A 21,224-nucleotide genomic window follows, 5' to 3' on the forward strand; every position below is an offset into this window, starting at 1 on the left:
GTGTGTGTGTTTGGAGACGGATTAGAGACCATGCAAAGAAAATAGTAATTTTCTCTTTTAAAATCCCCACTTCTGTCCCTAATACGGTCTTAATACGGTTTGTACCTTAGGGCAGAATCCAGCGGGATGTTCTCCTGCAGATGCTCCATTGCAATGGAGGTCGTATTCATTTCAGTGGAGCCTGTGCAGGAGAAGCTCCTGCTGGGTCTTGCTTTTAGCAGTGCGCAGGAAGTAATTTCCACATGAAGGTTAAAATACTCCAGGAACCTTCCCTTAGGCCACTTACTAACCATTACTCAAATCGTGTGTTACTGTTACTGTTTTATTGTACTATCAGAACATATACCTCGATGGGGTTAATACCGATGGCCCAATCCGCCATGCTCACTTTGAACTTAATTTTAATGCGTGTGCATAATCTCCTCTTCCACATAAGATGGCAGACTCCTTCTATGGGAGCCAGTGCAAATAACAAACAGACAAAAACAACCTTATTGATTCTCACACCGCCGGGTATTCACAACCCTTTTAATGTGGAACAACTGCTTAAAAACCACGAGAGTGACTGTAGAGCAAATGGCTTGTTGTAGACAAGCAACCACTGGCCACAATCCACTCCTCACCTAATCCAGGAATTTTTATGATAGGGCTGCTGCAGCCAACACTGGTGTGATCTGAGCTTCTTTACTTGAAAGTACTGTAAATTGAAATGAACGGGGTTAACTGTTTGCAGGATGTCCTGGGACAACAGCGGCCTTGCAACACATCACTTAAGAACTTGGTGCCAATAATTTTTTTATTACCTTCGGTTGGTTTCTGGTCCATATCCACCTTACAGCAGACCTTAGTGGGTCGATACTTGAGGACACCACGTGAATTAAGCCCTTAAGCATTTTGCTGTTGTTTCTTATGATGCACGAAAGCTACCACCTGGCAATGAGGACTTGAGGGACATTTGCGAGTAAAATAAGAAGGGTGTTGTTGCACGTGTATTTCCCTATTCGATGCCAGGATTTTTATTTTGACACAGAAATAAGTTTGAATTTTAGGAAGATGGAGACAGTATCCCTTTCCCGATGGTTACGTTTCCATTGATTTCAGTGGTGCTGGGGGGGGGGCATGTCTCTTGCGTTTTTCAGGGTTACTTCAAGGCATTCCCTCTCTCACATACCCCAAACAAAACTTTTAAAAGCATATGCTGGTAAGAATGTAGTTTCTATAGAGCCAAATCAAAGCTGGAGAGGGTGAATAGGCTTTGGGGTGGGGATTTCTATAGGCCCTAAAAGTTCACAAGCATTGTAAGCAGACAGAAGCTGAGAAAAATGTGAGAATTATACCGAAAAAATCATTAATCATTTCTTTTATTCAAATACTTATCCTTTTCCTATTGTTATTCAACAGCAAACCTCCGCAGACCTTCTGTTGGGAAAAAAAAGAGTACCCAGGAGCCTCGAATCTTTCAAGATTTCTTCAAGAGAAAATATATATCTATATATTAATATATATAGATATATATATACACACACACCCCTCTGTATACATATACTTATTCAAACACACACACACACATACAAAGTTGAACTTTTTTTTTTTACTTTTTACTTTTTTAAAATGGAAGACTCTACTTCAGACATGAGCACCACCTTTAACCGCCTGGAGAAAAGATGTGGGAAGCTAAAAAGGTAAACAAACAAACAAACATTGTGTGTGTGTTTCCTAAGGCTCGGCTTGTTCTTTTGAAATTATATATTGCTTCGCTTTTAGGGATGGAGGGGGCGGGGACAACATCAAATGCCTTCTGCTCTTAAAAACGTGCCCTGGGAAGCCCGAATCTATGCATCACGTTTACTCGAAGTAAATCCCTCTGAATTAAATGGTCTTACCCCCAAGTAAGTGTCCATAGGGCTGCAGCCTTAGATGAGTTTGCAGCCTTAAGAGGAAGCCCTTCCTGGTTGTTGTTGTTGTTGTTTAAAAAAAACCGGAGTTGAGAGAGAGAGAGAGAGAGAGAGAGAGAGAAAGAAAGAAAGAAAGAAAGAAAGAAAGAAAGAAAGAAAGAAAGAAAGAAAGAAAGGAGAAGAGTGCTAATAAGAGATGTTTTAAAGGAATTTGAATGGTTTGCTTTTTAAATGTGTTTTTTAACAGCTGGGCTTTTGTGAATAATGTTTGTTTATTTTATAATGACAATGTGGGTGAGGTGGGGCAGGAGACTGGGTGCTATAATAAAATAGGTGCCTGTTCGAAAAGGGCGTCCTGCCTTCATTTCTCCGTGGGTTTGGAGTAGCTGGGAACCCTTACGCTGTTGTTCTAGAACTCTTTATCCCAGGGGATGTTGTAAGGATAATGCAATGTTACATATTCCATAACTGCAGATAATACAGAGGAGGCGTGGCTACTTAATTTCTGATTTTAAAATATTGCCTTTGGTATTTATGCGCGGGTTTTTGAAGGTTCGCCAGCAGAGGTGTGAGTGAAGAGGTTGTCTGTGCGTCCGTCCATGATCTATCCATCTGCATTTCAGGGGGGGGGGAGGTTTATATTAGAAGAAATGGAGTTAAGATCTGACCCTGGCGAGCTGCGGAGTGAGGATGGAGTTCATCCAAGGGACACGTTTTCTAAGCGATTAGCCTGGTATTGCAGCTACAGAATGACCCCTCAGAACCCCTTGACCTTTTCAAGACTGGACATTGTGCTCGGTGGCATTGCTCTCACGGAAACAGGGGCGGGCTAAAGCAAACTCCGGAGGCAAACGTGAAAACGAGGGCAATACAGAGAACCAACGGGCCTCCGGCTCCCTTAGTCTATCGCTTTTCCTTTTTTGTGTGTGGGCGCCTGGCTTTTTTTTCTCCTCCTCCAGTCCGGTTATCTTGTCGGAGGCTATGGCTTTTTGTTGTTGCTCATTCCCTAGCTTTCTTTAGGGCGCACAGTTCAGCAGGTAGTTCTCCTGCGCAATCCTCCTCGAAATGAATGGGAGATGGCCTAAATTTTGGCCGGTTTGATGGCTTGGCTTTGAGGCTGCAATCCCATACACGCCTAACCTGAGAGTTGGTCCCCTTTGACTTGCTTCTGAGTAGGCATGCATAGGATTGCATTGTCATTGTGCAGTCCCCCATACTTTTGGTCTATTGGGTTTTCGTTTTAAATAGGTGTAATGCCTGTGTCCCAAAGTACAGTGGCTATTATTATTTCTATCACAGTCTTCATCAGTGGTGGCTGTTGCGGTAGTATAGCAGCCTAGCCACCTTTTTCTGCTTTTTCACCTTCTTCCCTGGAAGAACAATGAGCAGTATGCTGATATATGTGGTGTTCAGATTAATTTCTGGGTCACTGGTGCCTAGATTTGCTCGGTGAGACCCAGATTTGCTGAAAAAGGGAACCTACATGCACACCATAGAGCTATGTATGTGTAAAGCATGCACACACTAATAACTATGCATTTGTTAAGGGTTATGGGAACTGCGACTTTGTGAGTGGAAAACTACGGTTCCCATGATTCTTTGGGGATGTCATGTGATTTAAATGTGCTTTAAATGTGTGGCATGCATGCAACGGAAATGTGGGGTGACTAGGCCATGAATTTGACACTCCTCCTTTCATCTTGTTTCTCATCTTCACCCCCTTCCTCACATTCTTTCTACCTTTTATTTAACGCAAGCTAATGTCATAACAGCAGTTAGTAACGCTCACTGGTAGATGGGTTCAAAGGCTCTAAGAAAAAGCAAGGAGCCCTTTACAAAAGGTGTCAGTGATGGGTTCCTTGATAAACAAGTTTATTTATTGGACTGGAGTAAAGCACCTTAAGGCTGTAATCCTACATGCCACTTACCTGTGAGTAAATCCCATTTAGTTCAATGGAGCTTGCTTCTGAGAAGACATGCATAAACCCACACTGTTATTCTGTTAAAATGGCTGCCTTGACCTTCTTTTGTCTTCCTTTGGGTATTAGGCTTCTATCTCCCCTCCCCACCCCACCCCTTCTCCTGATAAATTTCAAGTCTTATATCAAGCATTTCTTGTAATGATTTTCTAGAGATCTTAGATCACCATACAGTACATTGTTGAGTAGTCAGGCCCACTAGACTTCTTCAAATTGAAAATGCAGTGTTATGATGATGTTTTCTTTACAGCGACGTGGAGAGGACCCTGACTTTACAAGGAAATTAAATTTTGTGCTCAGGAGCAACTTTTCCTTCATGTTACCCTGTTGTAAATTTATCAGTAGACCCATTTATACCACACCACCTGCAGCCTTCTATAAGGCTGAGTGAGGACATGAACCACAAAGTGGTTCAGAGACTGAATATTTTCCCCAAAATGTGGACATTTCATCTTCATCTGCAGCTCAGTTAAAACCTGAGTACCTGCATCTAAAGTGAAGCCAGTGGCACAAACTGGGCCTCAATATACCCTAAGTGGTTTGTGGACCAGTCTGTCTGGGCTCACCAGAAGGAGATCTCTGTCACCCTTTGCAAAATGTTTACTTATGGTTGTGCAGTTGGACTGTTATTTAAATACCAACTACCAAGGGTGCTGGGTGGTGGCTGTTGTAGCAAGATCCCACCCTAGAGGTCCCAGGTTTCCATATGCAAAGCGGTATAGGTGGTAAGCACTGCAATGAAGTCTCCATCCTAATAGCACAAGGTGGGCAGCTATTTCCTGAGCTCCCCATCCCAGACTAGTTATATCTATATTATTAATATATTATTTTGGTGGAACGTAAAAGGAAGAACTATTGGTGTTAGACAACTGCATAAGGAGACCTTGTTTGTATGTACAGTATGTATGTAGGTGTCTGCTTCTTTCTCGTGGTTCATATTCTTTGTACTGGCGCAACATAGATTTGTATTTAACAACAAATGCGCACAGCAGTACACGTGTGAAAACGCCACCTGCAGTTGTGTGGTCTGAAAGCAACTGAGCCTACTGGGTGCCCTGTATCCTAGGAAGCCTTCCCTAGACGCAGATAGGGTGAGGCTGTGATTTTTTTATTTAGTGGCTAGGCCAAGGCAGTCTGCACATGCTCTGAGACTCTCTACCTTCCCCCCCTTCTTTATTCTACATATGGTTATTACTTCGTATTATTTCCACTATTATCAGGACATGTGCATATAAACCCTGTCTTTATCTCCTTAGCTCCCTTTTCTTCTGTGTGTTCCTTTGTCTACACACAAGTCGCTCGCGCGCGGGCGCAAACACCCACACACACACCGGATCTATGTTACAATCCTGCTACCTTTCCCTTTGGAAACGTCCCTTTCAATGACAGAGAAAGAGGCGTGGATCTTAGCTAGCCAGGGGAGCGGAGTTTGGGAGCTTTCTCAGTTTGATCGGTAGCACCCTGGCAGATTTATGATCCCCAATAAAACCGGCGTGTTTAAATTCGTAAATCAATCTGCCTTTCCCACTATATAAACGTTCATTTTATCTTGAGAGAGAGAGAAAAACCCCGCTCGGTTTCTCGCACCTACCAGGGCGAGGAGAGGCGCTTCCTTTCCTTTGAACTATAGAAGACAGAAACATCTTTTTAAATCAAAGTTGTTCTTTTTTAACAAAAAGGGGGGGAGGGAAGGAGGGAGAAGCAGACGGATTTTTGTTTCCTTTGCAACCCAAGGATTATAGACATGTTTTCTTTTCTGCTCACTTTTCTTCTTCTTAAGAAATATATATTTTTATTGATATTTCTTTGCCTCTCTTTTAATATCTCCGAGCAATCCGTGAGGTTTAAAAACTCGAAATATTATTCTGGCTCTCTCTCGATTTTTCGCTCCTCTGTATTTTTTTTTAATCAGTTGTTTAAGAGGTCCAAAAAAGCCCAACTTTTTATTATTATTTAGCAAGATCTCCTCATGGCTGTGAACACTTGCAGTCAACTTCTCTTCTTTCCCTTTTATCGCCTCGCTGGCTTCGAACTATTGCAAGATTTGTCCCAAACACCTTTCTTCTACGAAAGCAGGCCCCACTGATGGCAGTGGGATTTCCTCCCAGTATTTAGAATGGGATGCAACTGAAAAATTAGTGGGATTTGCTGGGGAGTTATGTTAGAGCGAAACCAAGGAGCCCTTTCTTGGAAGCATGTTCGAACGAAAGTCAGAATGACTTGCGATGTTCCCATCGAACAAACCCATTGATTCGCTTGGCAAAAGGGTCCCGACTGATTTATCCCGGAAGATCGCAGCTTTTACTTGTAAGCAAAGGCGTTTGGGATCGAACCGCGTTAGTTTTCTGCCGTTACGCTTCCACCCCAGAATACTGCGATTAAGATTTGGGGTGGGAAACATTAGCCGTGCTGAGAATTCTGCATTTTTTGATTTGATTATTTTTTTAAACACACACACACACAATACACCTGGCTTCTTTTTTCTCATTTTTTAAAAAAAGAAAAAGCTTTGCACTCGTATCACCGGTTTCATGCAGTTAACGCTACATCTGTTCCTACCGTAGGGTGTGAACAAACCTACCCACCACAATCCTTTTGTTCTACAAACCCCACGGTCAGAAAGACCTGGAATTACATGTTGTCGATCTCTCATTTATTCCTATCTAAAATGTTTTGCTCCTGCTCATAATTGCTGTGAGGTTTATACTTGTCGAAAGCGTTCAGAACAGGGAAGAGATCCCAGTTGTCGAAGTGCCATCAATATGTGCATCTCTCTCTCTCTCTCTCTTTCTCTGAGAAAAAGGCAAGCATTCAGCTCCTAGCCCAGCCCGACCACCTCCATCCATCCCTCCACTGCCATTGTTTGATTTGATGTTACCGTCTGTTTAAGACGCTGCCTCACAGGCCCTTATCAGTTCTATTGTTTAGTGGAGGGAGGTCGATGTTTCTTTATTACCTGAAAAAGTAAGAGCGGGCCGAGCACTCTTTTCGGCCATAGCTGCACAGACTCCTCAGCTATCCGCCCTTTTACTTCCTACTTCTACATGTTAAAAAAATTGATTGGACACGTTTGCACAAGCGCATGCTACCGTAGTATGCTTTGCAGTCTTATCGTCTGGTGCAAGTTCCTTACCCAGAGTCTTCAGATTAAAGGAGGCTCTGTAGCTCTTCGCTTCCATCACCAACACCAACATCCCGGCAGCTCATCTTAAACTCTAAATCTGTCTCACAGCTTCTATTAGAATTATTATTAACATTGTGGTGGTGGTCCTCGGGCCCTTTGCACTAAACAGAGGCAATAATCCCAACGCTACGGAGCATGTTTATTATAGTCCCATATATGTATAAAGAAAGGTGGAGGAAGAGAATTTAATAGACTGAGAAGGCTAAAGAGATGGAAAGGTGGTGAGCCAGAAGAAAGATGCTGGGGGCTGGGAAATGAACAAGGAAGCAAGGAAGGATCCACCTGGAAAGATGACGGTACCCAATATTTTACAGAATGACTGTAATCTCTGTAAATAATCTGAAATGAAGAAAGTTGCCCACTCCGATACAGTACAGCACATGCATTGCTCCTACTGCTTAAACATATGGATATATATATTTGTTTGTAACACGTGGTTTCATAATGTTATACTCTCCGCACACATTCAAGCAAGTTGGATCTACCTGTGTGTTTGTGTGTGTATATACTGAATATGTACACATGCACGCACAAGCTTGAGTGTGTGTAAAGCATGAGAGAGAGCTTGTGTGGTGCGATATGTGTGTGTTATGTGTGTGTATGAGCACACACGGTGCTGATGTTCCAGCGGAAGGTCACAACGGCCCTCACTGTGCATAGGAAACAGAGAGAAAGAAAAAGATAACCCCCTACCCCACGCTCCCCAAGTCACGTGATTCATTAAATAATTAATGCAGAGGTTGCAGAATAGATATGTATTCGTCAGGAAAATCGCAGACATGGTCTCCTTGTGTCTGACGTGAAATTCAACTGTCCTTAAAAAAAAAGCGCTCTCTCTCGCTCTCTCTCATGCACAGACACACATACACACACTCTCTCTCATAAGCCTATGGGGGGGGAGAGAAAGAGGGAAAGAGAGTGTGTGTGCAAGAGTATCTGAGAGAGAGAGAGAGAGAGAGAGAGAGAGAGAGAGAGAGAGAGAGAGAGAGAGAGAGAGAGAGACTGAGTCTGAGTGAGAGAGGGCTGCAATAAAACATTTCTCAGGAAGCAAGAAACCACGCCGAGGGCTGGACTTATTGTAAGTAGCGGGAGATCCCGTCTTGCCTCCCAGTCTGTATGTCCATGTAAATTTATTGTTTGTTATTAATGTTATTGTCGTAAAATGTGACAAATAGCCATCTTCATTTTCTCCCATTTCTCTTCACCCCGTGGTGGTGTGTATATTTATACCCATCCAGGCATTCCACATATATATATATATATTCACACACACACACACACACACACAACACACACACACACTTTTCTCTTTTTCTCTCCTCAAACCGTTTCTCTCTCTCTCTCTCTCTCTTCCTCTCTCTCTCCTTCTCCCCCCTTGATTTATTACAATAAACATGTCAGCCCCAGCAGCAGCAACAGACCTTCTCCGATTGTATGTGTGTGCGTCTTTGGGAGAGAGAGTTGTGTTGTTTATGGCACCATCCGAGATAAATCATTTCTCAAACGAAAATGATGTGTGATCTTTCAGAACTCTCTCTCTCCCTCTCTCCCTCTCTCCCTCTCTCCCTCTCTCTCTCCCTCTCTCTCTCCCTCTCTCCCTAGAGTTGATTATTTCAGACGATTTACTGTAATTGATCAAAACCTAATGTGAAAACTGTATAGCTGGGGGTCTTAAATTAAAGCATCTGTGATTACCAATTAAGGAGAGATTTGTATAAATTTTGGGCAATCCTGGAACCAGAAAAACGTCAGAGTCGCGGCTAGGAGTTTTTTGTTTGTTTGTTTTGAGACCGGGAGATTCTATTCCAGAACCTAAAAAAAAACACCAAGCAGCAGTAGGAACTATGGAGAGTTCTTGTATAGGTGACTGTCTCGTGAGGTGTTTGTTCCAGGATGAAGGGCACAATCCACCGGGAGATTTTCTTGCCCGTGCTCTTCCGCAGCTCCCCTTAACGGGGCACACGACGCAGAACTTCCCTGTGGATATTGCCTAAAGCCATATTTCACGTGTGGGAAATCCAGGCGATAGGCGTATAGTGTTGTTCATGTTGATTAAAAATAAACGAATGAATGGATGAATAAAGTAGTCACCTCTTCAGCGAAGGACATTGGAAGACAGACTGAGATGTTAAATTTGCCTATGTCTGAAGTGTACCAAGAAACGCACTCAGTTGAGACGATTGGTTCCGAGTTGAGTGAAAGGAGGTCTGTGTGTGTTTTGTTTTGTTTAAGTTTCTCATTTGAGGCTGCAGTAGAACAATAGGCGTCACTTCTCAAACCTGTGGTAGATACCCAATGATGACAGAACAATAGGACACCCAGCAGGAACTCTGTTTGGGGGGGGGCTCCCCTCTACCCCCACCGCAAGTCTAGTTATGTACTTATCTGAAACAGGAATGCTATTATTATTTAAGGATTTTCGCTTGCTTCTGAATTTTGTTTCGCTTTCTTGCTCGTTGGAGATAGGTGATACTGTGGATAGCAAATAGCACGTTTTGTGGATTCCATAATAAGGAAAGGATTCCCATCATAAAGTGGGCTTTATGGGTAGCAGAGGCACTTTATAAACTGGCTTAGTAAGCTCACAGGAAAGTAGAAGGTGGCTGGCTGGATGAGTAGACAGACATATTTCCTGTGGGGAACGCTTGGTAATTTTGTATATCAAGCGGCATTTTATTGACGTTGTCACGGTCTTATTCAGCATGTAAGCTTTTGTGCTACACTTAACCTATTGAGGCTTGTGTGTGTGTTATTTTGTGCTTGGAGGCAATGTGACACTCGGTTGTAAGAGGCGGGGTGGAGGAAGGTGGAGGCGCAGAGCCGCAGGTCCTCAAGAAATTCAGGGGCTGCAAAATTCGCCACTAGTGGATGGTGCAGCTCTTGAAATAACCGGTCGTGGTAGTCTTTGGCAGCTGGTTGAGGAAGGGAAGGCGCTGAAGGTTAAAGATGCCGTGTAAGGCAAGGAGAGCTTCGGGGCGAAGGGCGCCAAGGGTTGTCCTTTGTGAAATACAAAAGGTCTCAGAAGTTGGGGGCGGGAATGTCCAGTTCAAGCTAGGAATCGGCAGTCCCCCAGTCCTAGCTGCATCGAGAAAGTGAGCCGCTTCAAAGAGCTGGAAGGTGAAAGTCAGGCTGGGCGATTCTTCAGTTAGAAACAATAGCACAACTTGCAATGGGCAGGGAGCGCACGGAACTGACAGGCAAGTCCAAGGGAAGATGGAAAACTCAGGATACTTAGCTGAAGATCCCCCTACCCGTTGTCTCCTTTGCTAACCAGCGGAGTTTCTAACACCGCCCCGAGTGCTGCTGTTTTACCCTGTCTGCTAGTGTAAACCTTTATGTAGTGCAATTAGACCAACATGGTGATTTTCATTAAATATGAATGGTGACAAGGAGGGGGCATCGAAGAGCCCAGGGGGAAAACCAAGAGTTCCTTCCTTCCTTCCTTCCTTCCTTCCTTCCTTCCTTCCTTCCTTCCTTCCTTCCTTCCTTCCTTGATATTTTAATCAAGAGACACTTCCCTTTCCTTTGCATATATGGGTTTGGACGGATGGTTTTTATCCATCCAAACACATATAGAAGGAAAGATGGAAGGATGGAAGAAGGATGGGTGGAAGGAAGGAAGGAAGGAAAAAAAGGAAGGAAGGAAACTAGAAAGGGGGAAGAGAGTTGGGGAGGGATACACGAAGGAGAAAAGAAAGGTGGGGATATATCCGAGTTGTTTTTAGAAATTCACATAATACTGTACCCTAAACATGTGGCCGTGGCATTATTAATACCCTCTCCCCTGTTAAATCATCCTGGCCCAGATTCCATCGTGATACGGGTTCTGCAGGGGGGAACCCCCAGCATCCAAGCCCTCCTCTCCTCTTTGCTTCTGAAAGGGGCTCTTGGATGTTGGTGGGTGGGATTAGAGAGGTGGGATGGGGAGGCAATGCGCGGTAAACAGGATGGCTCCCTTTCTGGACACAAACTTCCCAAGTCCTTGCGGGGGAAACTCTGGGTCTGGACCTCGCAGGAACACAAATGGTGGTGGTGTCAAAAAGGCTTCCGCAGGCCAGGGAAATAGGAATGATTTTAGCAGTACGGTACCCCTAAGCACATAGAGTTATATGCATGCAACCAAGTTCTACTGATAGCAGACCTACTGAAATCAGCAGACCGACGTTGGCTGTTAATTGCAGTGGCTCTACTCTGAGTAGGATTAACATCGAATATTTGGCTTTTTAAGGAATGCCTTCTAAATTGCTTTCAAATGAAGATGGTCTCGATCCAGGGAAGGGGTCCTATGGGGGCTCTGGCGTAGCTCTTGTTTGTTTCAATGGGGCTGGAGAGCTTCTCGTTGGACTGTGCCAACTAGAAACTCGATACAGCTGTGTTTGTCATAAGTGAATGTGCGAGAGGTGCTGAAAACGTCCAGCGCCTGACACAATGTGAGATAATACAAGGACGACAACAGCAGCCGCAGCAACACCACTAGTCGCGGTCCGGACATTCCTTTTACCTTTCTATTCTTTCGTTGTGATTCTTCAAACCAGTCAAATACTTCTTTCTCTATCCTTCTCCTTGTCTAGTCCTTCCCTTCTTTCCTTTGTATCATCGTTTCCTTCCGATGCTCCCCTGCACATCGACCTTACACTCTCTCCGTTGCTTCCCTTCCCCAAAGAAGACCACATCAGTTTCCCCCTAGCCTAGATCTTTGTGTTTGCTGAAGACCCAGCTTCATTAAATCATAACACATTTCCCCATTTGTGTTCATTATCGGTCTATTCATCGATCGAGGTAATATAATAACTTTGCTGCCGGGGTACTTTTATACAAGCTGTTTCAGAATGTGCAAAAAAAAAATCGTTGCACTTTTCGTTTTGTGTTCTGTGCATATTTCTTTATTAACACGGTTGATCTCCAATATATCAGAAGATTAGCAATATTGCTGCGGATGATAAACGTAGGAATGAGATAAATAATATTTCAAACGCTCTCTAATATATTGATTGTTCCTCCCACACACACACTTCCAAATTGCTTCTGCTACTTAGTTGCAAGTTTCTTTTCCTGTCATCTTCTCGTCAGAATTCAAATCTATTCACTAAACGGGAGTTTCCTTTCTTATATATTTCCCTCACAAGTGCTTTGTCCACAGAGAAATCTGTGGTGGTGAAATTCATCGTGATGCTCAACGAGCACCATTGAAACGAATGGAGAACTCTTGAATGCCACCATTAAAACTAATGGGACTTCTTGAATGGGTCTTGAGTCCGCAGGAGAACTTCCTTATTGATCAACAGCAACCAAGTGAATAGTGCTAATACAATGGAAAGCTTTTGTTTTTTTTTAATAGAAAAAAGTATAGTTTGCTTTATATGATTTCTGGCTCCACATCGCCTTTAAATTCCAGTTGTACCCATGAAGGCAAACTCACTCCTGGATTTTGCCAATCCAGAACTCAGCTTCCTAAATTCTATATCTGTTTTATCTGGACACAATTCTCACCAGTATCGATTGCATTTTTGTGCAGTAACCATACTTGGGATCTTAGCCTTATGTGCAGTTCCCAGCATTTTTAAAATCAACTGATGAATGAGCCTTAATTTTATTTATATCCTGCATGCATCTGTTTTCCTAAGCTCAAAGTAAGTTGCAGCACCATTCCTTCCCTCCCACAATCTTCCAAACCATGAATCAACACTACGGATATATATTATAAATGAAGCAACAACAGTAAATTGAAATCGAAATATCAACTAACCAACCCCCCCCAGTTCCAGGTTTCACCCTAACAGCTGATGTGGTGTAGTGGTTAGAGTAGCGGAATGAGAAAAGCGCAGATCCAGGTTCAAATCTCTACTTAAGTCTACTGAACGGTCTCCCTCTCAGTTTACCTACCTCATAGGGTTGTGTGGATGAGAGGGGAGAACCTTGGAGGCCACAGCAAGGAGCTCTTAGGAAGAGCGAGACAGACATATAGATAAATATTCGCTACTTAGGGCTACTCCACTTCCGCTTTATTTTTTTAGCCATTGACTTCTGTGGGTAACTTCATACTGGTTTACTGAACTCCAGAAGAATCGGGTTGCTAAGAGCAAGTATCAGTAATCCGATGACACCTAGTCTAACTGGCAGAAAACCTGGGGGGAACAATGAGAGAAATTCCAGCGTCCACTGCCCAAGAGAGAAAACATTCAAAAAACCCTGTGGCACCTTAAAGGCTAAACAGAGAGCTGGGGAATCTGTGGCCCCCCAGATGTTGTTGGGACTCCAACTCCCAACAGCCCCAGACAGCGTGGCCAATAGTCAGAGATGATGGGAGCTGTAGTCCAGCAACATCTGGACGTTCCCTACTCCTGACCTAGCACACTGGTTATATCAAATGTTTTCGTGGAGTACAGTCCACGAAAATGCCATAATACATATGCTTTCTTAGAATAACTATGGTACTCTTTGTTCCAACTAACATGTCTGCCCCTGTGGAATAGCATAAGGCTTCAGCCCTGTAGACCCTTACCTGGGAACAAGTCCTATTGGACTTACTCCTGAGTAGACATGCCTAGGATTATACTGCTAGTGGAGGGAATGTTGTATTACCGATACATTGCCAATACAATGTGCACTCCAATAAACAGTACGCAAAAGGTTCCTTTGCTGTGAACTGCCAAAGATTTTGTCTCCGTGTACCACTAATCGGTTTATCCCGAGTGATCATTTTTACAAAGGGTTATAAAATTTTAAGGCGAAAGGCTCTGTTCTCGTAAATTTAATTCTTGGAGGTTTTAATCAAGTCAAGTCAAAGGGATATTGGAACGGTGGGTCCCTTAAGGCCATATTTTCCAACCCTGAGGCTCATTGTGTAAACAACCCCATTCTACCTCCCTAACAGACCGACTCACACATAACAGAAGGAGGGAGCCCTACAGCATAGCGGAGAGACCAGGTTCTCTAATGCCAAAGGCGCGAGCGGGAACAAAGGAGAGGAGGGTGGAGTTCACGCATGACGCTGAAAGCTCCCCGGAAACTCTCACGCTATTTGTATCCACGAGGGGATGTTGCTAACGCGAGCTAGAAAAGGGAAGAGTCACGCTAGCTCGCGAAAGCATGCCGATAAAGTTCCCGTTCTGCAAATCAGTACCCCTGAAATAACCCGTGCAGCCCGATTTTAAAATGCATTTATACCCCGCTAGTTAACTATATGGGTATATTTTGGGTGTAACATTGGACTTACTTCGAAGTAAATCTGTTTAGTATTGGGCCACCAGATTGATTAACTTGGAGCGCAGTGGCGACTTTACTTTCAGCGCAATGGAGTGGAGTGTGTGTTGATTTACTATCCATAAAGGACCTTACATCCAAGTAGGGCTACATAAATTTCATGACTAAAGTTAGGCCAACCAGCAGATCTGACATCTGGAATATACACAGCCCTCCATGTAAGCGAACCCCATTCATTTAAGTGGAGCAGACTGCCACGCAATGAATATAATAACATCGGTGTAATGCAGAATATAACAGTATACAGCTATGTACCATTCATAAATTCATTGGGAGTGAGCCAACAGGAAGTTCTCCTGCGCAAATTCAACTGAAATGAAAATAAATGAATTTTTCAAGTAACGTCAGGTTCAGGTACTGGAAGGGAGGGGAGATTACTTTGCCTCATATAATGCTCTCGTGATAAATATGATTGAGTCATTACATTTATAATGTTATAAGCAGAACAAATTTTGTGTGCTTTGGATTACATTAATCATATGCATTTAGGGGTGCTGTGGTGTTAGAAAAAAAGTGAATGGGGTAGCAAGTTGGAGCAGTGGCTGCAATGCTAAAATCTGCTGTGTACAATCCGCTGGGAAGGTCTCCTGAGCACCTCTCCTTGAGATGAAGGCCTCCCATTCATTTCAATGAGATTTGGCAAGAGAACTTCCCCCTGTATTTCCCTCCACTGGACATTAGAATTGGGGTGCACACTGAAATCAATTGAGGAATTGATTGCTGGAAATTGAAATCAATGGAATTTACTTTCGGGTAATGTTATGTGGGTCTCCTTGACGAATTTGCTATTTAAAAGAAAAAAGGGCAGTTGGTTAAAATAATGCAGGCGTTCATCCTATTTTCGATAACTCTGGAGATAAAAATGTCACAGACGTTAAAAAAAATACTGCTTCTGCAACGTGTCCACTTTCAGCAGGGATTACTGAAAGCAAAACGAGGCGGGGTGGAGAAGGAAAGAGAGGAAATACGTTGATTGCTAGACTTTTTCAGGGGGACCACAAGCGCTTAGAATCAGTGTTTCGTTCACCTCCCTCTGCTTCATTGTTGAAGAAAGGCAAATAGTAAGAAAGTGTTGATGTCTGGCGGGGAATTATCAAATGTAAACGCTTGCTAAAACGTTGCAATACTAACCCATGCCGTAGGACGAAGCCAATCCCATTGAACAACATGGGGCTCCCTTCCGAATAAACATTTCCAGGACCATAACTGGATAGACATGTGCGCGCACAATCCCAGCGCGTACCCGCACACGCGTTCTGGAGCGTAAAACTGGCCCTTTATAAAAGGAGAATATTATTTCATGTCATATTGTGGGGGTGCATTTCTTTTTTAATTAAAAAAAACAAAAAACTTCGGCTATTGGCTATTTCCAGGGGGTCAGAAAACTCCGGGAGACATGTTGAAAGGGCAGATCAGCCAGGCATGAATGAAAAAGGGACCATGTTCACACCGGATGGATTCCAAAAATGGACGCAATGTGGGAATCACTAGCACAGGAAAAACCGAAGGCTAAGGCGGCCTAGCTTTACCAAAAAGGGCTCGTTCTTTGTTAAAAGGCCAGTGTCCCCGAGAGCTTGGTTTCCAGACAGGATCCAGCGCCAGCTGCAGGCAACTGTAGATAGCGTGGGATGAGGAGGGGGAGGCCGGCCTCCAGATTCCACGTGAATTTATTCCTTTGTTCCTGGCTCTGCTACCACCCAAAGGCTACCGATCTCAAACGACTTTCAGAGCAAAAGCCAGCAATTCCCGGCAAATATTTGCCAGGTCGCGGTGCCAGGTAGAAAGGGAGGGAGAATTACATATAATAGCGGGACGGGCAGACATCTAGGATATAGACGATAAAACAGGGAATGATGGAAAGGGTGAAAAGTGAACACACCAGTAAGGGTTGAGTTGGGTTACTTGTAGAAAAGGAACGGGGGCGGGGGGAATACGAGGAATATAATGGATTAATGGATGGGATTAAAACTGGAGGAAGGCATATCACGTTTGGCAAAAATCTAAGGACAGGGATAAAGATGCATGGGTGGATAGACGGAGATTTTGCTAAAGACCACGTTAAAATGTCATGCAAGGCCGTTCCCATTCGCAATGACCTTTTCTCAGTTCCTTACCTTTCCGTGTTTAAGCATAAACCCGTAGCGATTTGCTATTTAAAACAGCCAATAGTAACAACCTTTTATTTGAACCCCCTTGGTTTTTATTTTATGTATATTTTATTTTAACAAAGAGAGATATCTCAGTTAGCCTTTGCTCTTTTTGGATCCTTTTTTCCCCGCGTGAGAGACTGCTGAGGAAGAGGGGGGGGGAGGACATATGGAATCAATTTCGTATCCTGACGTTGAGAACCAGCCAATTCCTGTTGGTCTTTTAAAACCAGAATCCATTTGGTCCCTCTCTATCTGGCACCTCTTGTCAGTCAGTAGGATCCCCCCTCTTGCAACATTTTTAAGTCTTTATAAAGAGAAACAGCCTTGCTTAGAAACGAGAGAGGCTTTCCTCCTCCTTTTCGGAGGTGGAGGGGGGGGGTGGCAGAGGGAGAGAGCATTGTTGTCCCATGAAAAAGTATTCCGTGTCTTCGTCTTGCTGCAGAATATTTTTATTTTATTATTATTTTTGCTCTCCCTTTGTGTCTCGAAAACCATTGTATTTTTCCTTCTGTCAAGTTGGAATCCAATAGAGCCTCCCCCCCCCGTTCCTAAAAAAAAATCAAAAAATCAAAGCTTCCTTGCGGTGGAAAAACCGACCCCCCAAAAAAGCCTCAAGACAAACCTTAGCAGCAAAATCTACAAAGCTACAGTCAAGTAGTTCTTCTCTTTCTCTCTGTCTCCTTCTCCCAAATTGGCTTCCTTCGAGTTCCTCTGAACCTCGTGAGCCGCCTTCGATCTTCCTGCTGAAGTCGTTTGGTTGAGAATCGCTGCAGGTAAGAGGGATTAATAAAAATAAAAATAAAAAAATAAATTACAAGACAGATCAAAACAAATCCCAAACCACTATACAACTTCGTCTGATCCTAGCATAGGAAATTCCGGGGGCCGTTGAGATTTAATTAATAGCTCTGACAAAGCTTGGGAAGACGTCCATTGGTCCGCTGGAGTTCTAGCTTGAAGCACAGCCCCCCCCCTCCCCAAAACATTACCACCACTCTCGGAAACTAGTCCTGTAGCTTGACCAGAAAAGGCTGGGATATAGTAAACAAATAATATTAATGATCTCATGATAATGGTTGGATACTGGGAGTCCAATGCAAATAAAATAAGGGGGAGGCAGGTTGCTTCTTCCAAACCTGATGTTTGGACCAAATAGGTCCCCCCCTCCGCACTTCCCGCCCCTCCCAGGCCACATTTGTTAAAGGTTTAACGCCTCTGGGTTGTTTGAAAGGGAAAACTACAAACGCTTCTTTAAGGGAGGGGAAGCCTGGTGTTAAACAGAGAGATGTGATTTATGGTGTTGAGAAAGTTGTGTTTGTTTGAGGTGGCTCCTGTCACGACCAGCCTTTTCCTAGAAGACCAAATCTGTATCCCTTCCCTTTTCTACCTCTCCCCCCTCCCTCCCCCGTTTCTTTTATGTTTGTGAGTTGTAGTTAACAAATATCTTACCGGAGTGTGAAGCAAGCAGTGTTAAGTCTCCACAGAGCCAGCAATGTAAAACGAAGCTTGCGGTTTTACCTTGTAGGGGACCCCCTTAGTCTTTCAGAGACTGAGGCATCTTACAAGCTTGTTTGTCCTCGCAGTCATATGTAGCTACGGTATGCACACATTGTTTGGCCTTTGCAAAATCCGGGGGTGCACCCTTAACCTGGACTCATACCCCACCGAACACAATGAGGCTGCAGTCCTATACTCACTAAACAGGGAGTAACCTCCATTGAACTCAGTGGGACTTGCTTCTGAGTAGACATGTATAAGATTGCACTGTGGGGTTTATCTCAGAGGAACAATGCATAGAATCGGGCTATCTGATTGCAATCCTATTGGACAGAGGAGTGAGTCCAACCGAACTCAAGGCAGTTGCTTCCAGGTAAACATGGACGGTTTGGACTATTTTATTCTTTCCAGAGTTTCATGGTAAATAATGCAGTCCACATTCTCTAGAAATAAAGGGCAAATTTCTTTTACACTTGAATGGCTGTACTTCTTTTTGTGTTTTTTTTGTTTTTAAATGTTTTTAATGCTCTTAGACCAAAGGAGGGAAGGGACTCTTCCATCAAATTCCTTCCTTTCTTCTTTCCTTGTTCCTTACAATTGAATCTGACATAAGAATTCTTCTTATGTTAGGAAGCCAGGGCTTTTTCATTCTGCTGAGTCTTCGGGAAGCAGAGGTTACAGTCAAACTTACACACCAAAAAAATTAAAAGGGGGGGATGGTGAAATAGATAAAGCCACTATTGCTGACAGTACAAATATGTTCTGAGTTCAGGATGGCGATGTTAATAACTCAGTTCCTGGGACCATACCCCAGCTATAAACGTACACTTTTTTTTTATTAAAAACAAACAAAACACCACCCCAATGTCTAATATTTCCTCCGGCAAAGTAATGCCATATTGGAAGAGAGCAAGAACTCTGCTCTCTGAGCGCCTCCCTTCCCTGAAAATTGCTTTGCATTAAATTTCCTCAGCTCCAGAATCATCTTCCTTACTAGCCTCCAGCTAAACTTGATTAAAAAAAACAACTGCTTGATGCGTTGACAGATGAAATCCAAGAGGAAACCACAAGGCCCTTAAGTGACCCTAATTTAATCGATTTTATCATAAATCATCAACTTGATGAAGAACCAAAGTTTTCACTGAAGGAAATTGATATTAATGGAGTGGCTGCTTCTTTAATTCAGATGTTGTTTTCTACCAGTTCGAAAACAAACTCAGTTGGCATTCTCTGGGCAACTTCTATGGGAATCATGTTGGGTTGCTGTTGTTATTTTAATTATCTTAATTAGGACAGTTTAGGTAGCAACGTGCCAAAGAACCACAAGGAGCCTCTTGGACTTCAGCAAGGTTCCATTACAGCATTGAGGGTCTATCTAGACCAGGCATCCCCAAACTTCGGCCCTCCAGATGTTTTGGACTACAATTCCCATCTTCCCCGACCACTGGTCCTGTTAGCTAGGGATAATGGGAGTTGTAGGCCTAAACATCTGGAGGGCCACAGTTTGGGGATGCCTGATCTAGACTGTGGTCAGATTTTAATGAATGCAGCACCAAACACCAAACCACTTGCCTCCGATAACCCACCAGATCTTTGTCTTCACAAAGAGCAAGGATGCTGGTCCACTATCAGCTATTCATCATGCTACCTACCTATTTGGGAATTGGAGAGCGAACGAGAGAGAGAGAAGGCCTTTTGGCCCATGGTTTATAATATAATGATTGAGAATTTCCAAAACGCATTTTTGAATGTGTCAAGTCCTTGCGTTTACAAGTAGATCTGCAAGCACGTCCCCATCCCAATAAATGACTTAAAACCAAAGCTCCAAGTCATGCCCCACAATACTGCTTTTGAGGGCCTGTTAAACATTGGCCGCTTTCACAATTCTTCATCTTGCAATTAAAAATTAACTCTAGGCTTCAGCTCTATGCCCGTCTGTTATGGATGCCTAGGTCCCAATTAGCCTTTAGGTATGCTGATGAATGCCATAGATCAAAGAGCCTTGGAGGGTTTCAGTAAAGCAGGAAACGGGACAAGGAAACGGATGGTTAATATGTGAAACCTAATATATCTAAGGGTGGATGAAGAAAACGCAACAGAATGGCATTCCCAATCCTACACGCCTCTACGTGGAATCAAGTCCCACTAACTGTAGTGCAACTTAGCTCCATGGAGATGGCTAGCATCCCCAAATAGAGACGGGGGTGCAAGCAGGAATAAACTACTTTGGGATAAAAAGAGCAGATAGTCACCTTCAAACTGGTTTGTGATAGTCTCTTTCAATGCAAAGAGCTGCTTTTAGGGTCCCTGTATAGGAGAGGAGTGCTTATCTGTTCTCTCTGCCTGTCTCTTTCATTCCATCCTACCCTTTCAGTCTTTTCCTGCCTATTAATTATGTAAACCTGTTTATTGCCATTCAAGGCACCTTCCAGTACTGTGGGCTGCTGGGCAATTACAAGCTCCAATAGTGTGCTGAGCGCTTCACAGAACACCCAAGTTGCGCAGTCTCTGACAGCAGATTCTTAGCAATATCTGCTAGCATACAGTAAGCCACTCTGTACCGCCAGCCTCCTTGTGCATTAAACAGAACCAAAATGCCAAGGAGGATTGTGTCCCTCTTTTCTCTCCTCCCCCCCCACCCAAAGTTAGTGATGGTAGATGACTCCGCTTGTTGCGGTTATATATTTTAACTCCCACCCCCTTCTCGAACTTTATGATGTTATGACGGAACTCGAAGTGAAGGAAAGGGAGGGGACACACTCCAGCTCCATAAAGTTTGACTAGAACTCGGGTATTTGCCTGTGCCTGCCTTTTTTTACCATTTGGCAAGTTTCCAATATACGAATAGCTAGCTGCAACTTCAGAAGGGAAGCCTTCGCCTTGCCTGAAAATATTTTCCTTTCTCCTTTCTTGTAGGCGCAATTTCGCTCTGTGGTATCCAATCGTCGTCTTCCTTCCCAGACAGAAGTAAGTGGATTCTAAATTTAAAAGTTGTGAACAACTTTTCTTTAACGGGGTGAAATCTTCGTTCTACTGCTGGGATCAGGGTCTGCTCTCCAGGCCACTGACCTCCAAAGAAGCCCAAAAGGCTGAAGGATAGAAGTGACGTGCACAAGACATGGATAGGAATCTGTTTTCTCACCCATTTCCTCTCCCTTTTTGCATGCATGACTCTGAACAGTGTATTTTCATGCCAAAAGACAGATTATCTGAAACTTATTGACGACGCCACCCTCTCCACCAGCAAACAATCTGT

At 43.6% G+C, this 21,224-nt stretch overlaps 1 protein-coding gene across 6 annotated transcripts in view; it reads left to right on the forward strand.

Moving 5' to 3' along the window:
• The window catches only part of HOXB3 (homeobox B3), a 69,878-nt gene that overhangs the window by 24,256 nt on the left and 24,398 nt on the right, over nucleotides 1-21,224 (forward strand). For 2 of the 6 annotated variants that reach the window (XM_060281432.1, XM_060281433.1), the window contains exon 2: nucleotides 1,402-20,935. The gene's annotated coding sequence lies outside the window, so the exon portion shown is untranslated. Of the gene's footprint in view, nucleotides 1-1,401; nucleotides 20,936-21,224 lie in introns of those variants that run through there. The other 4 variants (XM_035135591.2, XM_035135593.2, XM_060281434.1 and 1 more) reach the window with 4 other exon arrangements.

This window comes from Zootoca vivipara, chromosome 13 (assembly GCF_963506605.1).
Source record: "Zootoca vivipara chromosome 13, rZooViv1.1, whole genome shotgun sequence".
NCBI lineage: Eukaryota > Metazoa > Chordata > Lepidosauria > Squamata > Lacertidae > Zootoca > Zootoca vivipara.